General features: G+C 46.2%; 1 protein-coding gene across 5 annotated transcripts in view; it reads left to right on the top strand.

Annotated features, from left to right (window-relative positions):
* The first annotated feature begins 5,881 nt into the window (after positions 1-5,881).
* The window catches only part of kmt2d.L (lysine methyltransferase 2D L homeolog), a 99,348-nt gene continuing 97,960 nt past the window's right edge, over positions 5,882-7,269 (top strand). For 2 of the 5 annotated variants that reach the window (XM_018247369.2, XM_018247368.2), the window contains exon 1: positions 5,882-7,181. The gene's annotated coding sequence lies outside the window, so the exon portion shown is untranslated. The remainder of the gene's footprint in view (positions 7,182-7,269) is intronic. The other 3 variants (XM_018247370.2, XM_018247371.2, XM_041582489.1) reach the window with 2 other exon arrangements.

Here is a 7,269-nt window from a genome sequence, read left to right as displayed (position 1 = left end):
TAGTGACTGTCTATGGCATCTTACAGTAGAACCTCTACAGATGACTTCTCTTACCACCCAGACCAGCAGAGACATCTTCAGCTGCTGCTGAGCAGTATGTGTAAATACTCATTTTGCCACAAAGGCTACCCACAGTCCAACAGGATATGGTTTCATCTTCCAAAATGCACACCATTCCGATTTCCAAACTTACCTTTTCAGTACATCGCTCTAAAGTTGGCCATGCATAGGTCGGCCACCCAAGATATCTGACCTGATGGCTTGGGGCCGAACAGAAAACTTGACATAATCACAAATGCCCGTGTTCTACTATATGGCTGAGGACAAACTGGCATTGACCCCGCTATTCTGAGTCTGAGTTCTCTTTTGATAGAAGCAGAGCTGCCTCCCTCCCAGCTCCGTTGATCTGCACTGAAAAGTGTAGCTTCTTGCATGTATGCACACACAGCAGAGCGGAACTTGGCCTGAAAACGCAAACAAATCTGCAGATTAACGGAGCTGGGGCACAGAGTGGATCTGCTTCTGAGCCAATGCTCTGTGTGCCCTCAGTCTATCATTTGTTTGTGCGAAAAGCCTAAATAATTGCAAATGCAGGAATGGGGGGGGGGGCTGTGGCCCAGTCTTATTTTTTCATCTGCTGTTGCACCATCATGCAGCCAGTGACAGTGTTTTGGCAAATTACATGTTGTTATTAATTCCCATATGTCAAAACATCATTACGGCAACTAAAGATATTTCAGTAAAAATCTTGTTTTATGCTTAGAAATCAGTGTTCATGAAGTAGATGTCCTCTCAACCCCCCACAATGCAACAATGTCTGTCTCTAATAAACATGTGTTTGGTAAATATAAAATTGACATATGAAGGCAGAGGATGCCCTGATAATTTTGGGAAAATATGGTCCCCCTGGCTGGAAGCACACCCTGAGCATGAACAGCATATCCCCCACCTTCAATCTCTTGGTGAATCTACCTGATATGTAGTAGGATAATCTTGTACACTCAAAATACCAATTTAATGTTGTGTGAGGAAGAAATCAAGCAGACTACAATGTTTATTTTAACTCTGTTGTTTTATTTTTGTTTGTTGTACATTCCTTATCCCTGTCCCCATCCCTCCCCTCCTTGTTAAAACAAAAAAATGTTTTATATTTCTTTAAAATGATGTTCTATGGCACAAATAATATAATCCAGCACAGACGGTTAAATTACATTTTAATGTTATCCGATCCCTAAAATTACACAGCATGTTACATTTCAGCCACACATGAGAAAATTAACACAAGGTCAATTTGTTTCAGAATATGACTACATATAATCTGCATCATGCCCAATGTTAATTTTAAGATTAGTAGATCTTTTTATGCCAAGATGCATTTAGAATTCTGGGCTCTGGAAATATACATATATGGGAAGTCCTCAGAGGTTTCCAGTGAGATTGTAACCAGGTAAATGTTATAGTTCACATTTTACAAAAAAGCCACTGGGAAAGGGCTGATGACTGGCGAACCAAGTAAAATGTTTATTAGCTCCATCTGTCCTGCTCCACCTCTGATAAACACAGACACAGCAAGATCTAGTGAGTTCCATTAACATCCTCACACCCTACATCACAAGCAGACTCTCTCCTGACAAATACTTACACATTCTGCTCTTGGGAGTGAAGCTTTCTCTCCTTGTCAAAAAACACCTCTCTGTAGGTTGAAAGGACAACGGCTACAAACTATCCCTATTCCTCTCTCAGCATCTGTTTCTCTTAATTCTGTCTTCGTGCAGCAGTTGGGTGTTAGATAATCCTTGACAGTTAGATCCAATATATCTTATAGGGGGCTTTCTTTCCTAGCAGATGTATTAGAGCTCATTCAAATAACTGATTCCAGTACAAACAAAATAACTGCCTTTTGCACAAATCCTGCATGACACGATGTCTTGTGATTTTAATAGAGTGAGCTCTAATACATCTGCCAGGAAAGGAAGCCCCCCTATAAGATATATTGGATCTAACTGTCAATAAATATCTGACTCCCAACTCCTAAATGAAGAGAAATAGATGCTGATAGAGGAATAGTGAAGATAAACTTGATTGAACAGTACAGAATTTTTATTATTAATTGATTATAGTTAGAAAACGTATTATTTCAGTATGCTGAACCTTATATTAAATTTTCACGAAAGTTCCCCTTTAATAAAAATGGCATTATACAATATGTGTGGATTAGAGCAAAGACTTTATACCCTAATCTTTCTTCGTAGTAGAGTTCTAAGGATATTTGTATATGTTTCACTAATTGTATTTGCTAAATGTATGTCTTCTATTTGTATGTTCTAAAGCTGGCCAGACACTGTGAAACATTGCCCATCAGGCAGATCTGTTGTGTTTTAACCACCTGTGTACTGGTCCAACAACTGGATCATACTGTGACCTAGGGAAATACAGTACATCAGGCAAGAACTGCATCAATGCGGTTCTTGCTGTGCCCAACAGATGTGACATTATTTATTTTAATATAGAAATATTTTTATTGGTGTAACTTGGGCTCATTGAGCCTTCCAACGAACAGTCCCCCATATTTTAGGCCCACATGCTGTGCATGTCCACCTTTATAGAAATCTTCTGCAAGTTACATGATTACCCCTCATTTGAAAACATAACCCTCCAATCCTAAGAATTCCAGATAATAGATCCCATGCTGTATCTGCCAACTAAACCATGTGCACCCACTACACCACTGGGGGAATGTTGCATTCCTCTCATTAATGCCTGTTGTAAAATTACCGGAGGGTCCCTTTTTGTATGGATTTTACAGGCCGTAAACTTTGTATGGATTTTATAGGCCATAAACTAAGAGCTACAAAATCAGCAATGTCACAGACATGACATATAACAAGGACCAATTCTCTCTGAAACTGTGATAATGGTGTAACACAGTGATATTCTGAAACAAGCTTCAATTCTTTGTGGCTATTTCTTGTATTACTGGATTGTTGTATTTAGCTGCTCATTTCAAGCTCCACTAGGGCAGGGACTGGTGTGAATGATGCCTAAGGCCAAGGGCACATACAGCAATCATCCATTTTCATATACCTGTGAAAGCATTTTCTTGCCAATGTCTGCTAAGTGTCCTAATGGTCCCTGCCAGAAGCACAGTAAAAGGGGGACAGCCAATCACAGCCCTGTAGTCACACAAGCAGACAAGCTTCAGTTCCCTATCAGGTCAGCCTAGCTGCTGATTGGATCCTATCCTACAGTGCTGAGTGCTGCCGGCTCCCTTGCACAGCCTGGGAAAGGAGGCAGCAGGAAGTGGGACTAGCAGGGATTTTGCAGAAATTTTCAATAAAACAACCAAAAACACAACTTTTTCAAGCACATTCCTTCTATATCTAAAAGAATAAAATGCACTGGAACATTTTTGTTTTTTTTTAAATAAAAAAACTCCTTTAAAAATTAGCAAGGTTTAGGTCCCTCTGACAGTGTCTACCTCCTTCTTCCAACCACTCTATTAATCACTCAAGTTAAAAGTGCAAAGCTGTCCCCTGCACTCTATGGCTTGCAGTTGTTCTGTTGAGAAAACAAGAGAAGTGAGGCGAGATGCACTCCCAAATCAGCACCAGCTCAGTGTGGAGGGCCCAATAGTCAAATGAGCACATTATTCTATGGAGATGGCACCTGAAATCATAGCTCCAGAACCCTGTTTGTAATTCACAGCTACAGAGCATACCCTGAAAGCATAAAATAAGTAGGGATGCACCCAGTGTCGGACTGGCCCGGCGGGACACCGGGAAAATACCCGGTGTCCCCGACCTTCAAGGGGCCCCGCCGGGCCAGACCCCCAATCGTAGTAGTTAAAAAAAAAAAAACGTAGCCGGCGCGATGCGCTGTCTGCGCATTCTCGTCGGCACGGGTGCCGTCTGCGCATGCGCGCCGGCGTGGGACAACGCCAAAGGGGAGCGCGGCGCTGGTGCCGCAGCAAGGCGACGCGGGGGCTGGGGGGCCCTGGACAGCAGTCCCGGTGGGCCCCAGGCCCCCCAGTCCGACCCTGGATGAACCGAATCCTTGGTGAAAGATTTGGCCGAATACTGAACCGAATCCTAATTTGGGTATGCAAATTAGGGACAGGAAAGGAAAAAATTATTCTTTTGTGATGAAAAGTCATGTGATTTCCCTACATGCCCCTAATTTACATATGCAAATTAGGATTTGGTTCGGCAAGGCACAAGGATTAGGCCGAATCTGAATCCTGCTGAAAAAGGCCAAATCCTGAACTGAATCCTGGATTCGGTGCATCCCTAAAAATAAGACTACAGCTTCAAACTCTTTTCAGAACATCTTTTATGTTAGCTTTGGACAGTGCCGGGCCACGCTGGGCAGGCCCGGCAGTCGCGGCGCCTGTGCGCATGCGCGAATATGCACTTGAGTGCGCATGCGCAAATTCCTGTGCAGCATGCGCAAATTCCTGCCCGCACGCATGCCCAGAAGCGCTGAGAAGCGCGAAGAGAAAAGAAGGGAACCGGACTTGGGGTAGGAGACAGGTACGTTCCTGGCGCCCTCCCAGCTTTGCGCCCTAGGCACGTGCCTACTCTGCCTACCCCTAGTTCCTTCCGGCCCTGGCTTTGGATAAAAAAAATCTTGGTCAGATTGTTCATGCACTATTTTGCAGGTCACTCTATCCATCTGGCCACTGCAACCCAAGGCAAATACCCCATGCACAATTCATTTCAACCTCACATTCGCAATTTCTCAAAACATTCTACGCTGCTCTTGGTGGTCACTAGGAGTGCTGATGTCAAATACCTCCTTTTTCAGCATCACTTACCAATCTGGGCTTTTGGGAAAGCTTATTCCACCTCCCAGCTTGGTATAAAGCGCAACTGCATCTCTTGCTATCTCAGAAGGGGCTTCATCCCTCCAGTTGAACAATAGCTCCCACAATCCCCCTGGCTTTGGGAGAATGCAAAGTTTATCAGTCATGGTATACTGCTGGCTGAATACTAATCTATTGTACAGCACAAGGTGTCCATTGGAGATCAGAGCCATCATTAGGGGATGACTAAAGGCCTTACTATGCAGAACAAGGGACCCTGCTCTAATTACAACTCACAGTGGAGGGTGGGGGCAGGCCCAGACTGGCAATCTGTGGGTTCTGCTATAAGGTCCCATAGAAAGTCAGTATTTAGTGGGCTGGTGGGGGCTGTTTGGGCCTCTGTGCGGGCTTATTTGGGCCTGATTTTGGTATACCAGAAATGCCAGGGCCTACTTTAATTCTCAGTCCAGACCTGGTGGGGTTGATCATGGCTCTTAAAATATGGACAAAATTAATATATGGACAAAAGGGGCATTTGGCCCAAACCCAACAGCAAGTTTGGACTGAGAATCAAAATAGGCCATGGCATTTCAGGTACACAGAGGCCCAATCAGCCCAATAACCAGTGACTGTCTATGGCAACTTACAACAGCCCCCTGGCATTTGACAGAACCCAGATGGAGCCTGCCCACCATCTTTGCATTTTTTATATCGGTTCCTCTAATTATATATTTGCTCCCATGGCTTTTGGTCCAGGACAACACACATGGGCACAGGGTCGGACTGGGACCCAGACCAACTCCCTGGCTGAAGTATTGTGAGCTGCCCCCTGATTTCTTGCCAGGGCTGGATCACGGTTGTGAGAGGAAGGTACAGGGGCTGGGTTGCTGCTGGGCTGGAGCCCAGGGGAGGGTTTGGTGGACCCTGAAGCGACAACCCCGGTGAGGCCCGTACCCCCTGACTTCAGCAAAGGCAGACCAATCTATCCCAAATTTCTTGGGGCAGCCAATGAAGCCCACCAATGAAATCTTTGCCCTAGGTTGCTTAGAAATTAGGCACACGACACCGGAGAGTATTGTCTTGGCCAAACTATACAACTATATATCAGCTGACAGGCAGGTTAAAAAAGTTGTCTTTTTTTCAACCTAACTTACTATGTTATACTGATGATATGAAGGTTAGTAGGACACTTGGGTCGAGGAATAGTTGTGCATACAGGTCTGGGAGTCCAAATAGGTCCTGGCATTGCAATTACAGACGCCAGAACAGCCCACTAAACAGAGACTTTCTATGGCATTTGCCAGGACCCACAGATTCCCAGTCCGGGCCTGTGTGTATGGAAAGATACCCGATATAAAACCGAACTCTTTCCCTTTTAACAAGGAAATGAACATGTCGCATCGTGGCCATTGTGTGTCCTCGGCCGATCAAGCCGTTGCATACAGGTAGTGCCCACACTGTACTGTAGGGTCAAATACATTTGCTGGAACACCAGAAATAAAAACAAAGGAAAGAGAATATAAAACACGTGCGACGTGAGACTATTAGGCGCCTACAAACTTTGCGCACAAGTAGCGACACCGAATTAAAACCAGCGCCGCTAATTGTACTCGTTTTAACTAGTCCCAGCGCTCAAACAGCCCAGTGACGTTAATTCCATGCAGACTGCGGAAACGTAGGGAGAACGAGAGACGTTTTACTGTGCACCTATTCGAGAGCGCTTTGTGGCGAGGCCTTATGCTCCAACTAAATCCACAGGCATTGCCCCAACCCCTCCTGAGGACACCTTTCCCTCCCACGTGCTTTCATCGAGAGCGGCGCGGCAGTGAAGTGGTTAATCTCCCGGCGGAAGCATCCTGTGCGGAGCCGCGTCACTGCAGAGTCACATCCCGAGCGGTCGCGCGTATCCCTCCTCCTCCTCCGCCGCAGCAGCAGCGATAATAAATCCCCGGTGGTGATTGTGGATGTAAAACCCCGGTACGGAATATCTGGTGAGCGTCGCTTGGTCGTAGAAATTGGATATGTTTTGTTAGTTTACCCGGACTTTTCTTCAAGGGCTAGAAGTGGGGCCTGCGGCCTGAGCGCTCGATTCGGAGATATTCTCCCGGCTCAGCTGGACTATTTTTTCTCCGGGCAAGGAAGATGGCGGCCGTTCCCTGAGATTAGCGGCGGCGGGTAGGCCTAGAGAGGCGGAAGCGACAACAAGAGAACGACTTTGGAGACACCCGATCGGACTAAGCCAGGGCATGGACTGAAAGAGGCCGGGAGCACAGCTCGGGGTGCCCAGGTTCCCCTACCTCTCTTTCCCGGACTGTGTATCGGGTGACGGGGGTGAAATGCTACCCCGGTGGGGGTCCTGGCTGCCCCGGCAATTGTAAAGGTGAGCGCGGGAGAGCTGGGTGGGACCCCGGGGAGATGTGGAGCAGGCGGTGGCTCAGGTCGGCCCGCAGGCTGGGGCTTTGTGCGGC

Source organism: Xenopus laevis, chromosome 2L (assembly GCF_017654675.1).
Source record: "Xenopus laevis strain J_2021 chromosome 2L, Xenopus_laevis_v10.1, whole genome shotgun sequence".
In the NCBI taxonomy this organism is placed as follows: Eukaryota; Metazoa; Chordata; class Amphibia; order Anura; family Pipidae; genus Xenopus; species Xenopus laevis.
This window is presented reverse-complemented; position numbering and strand designations above follow the sequence as displayed.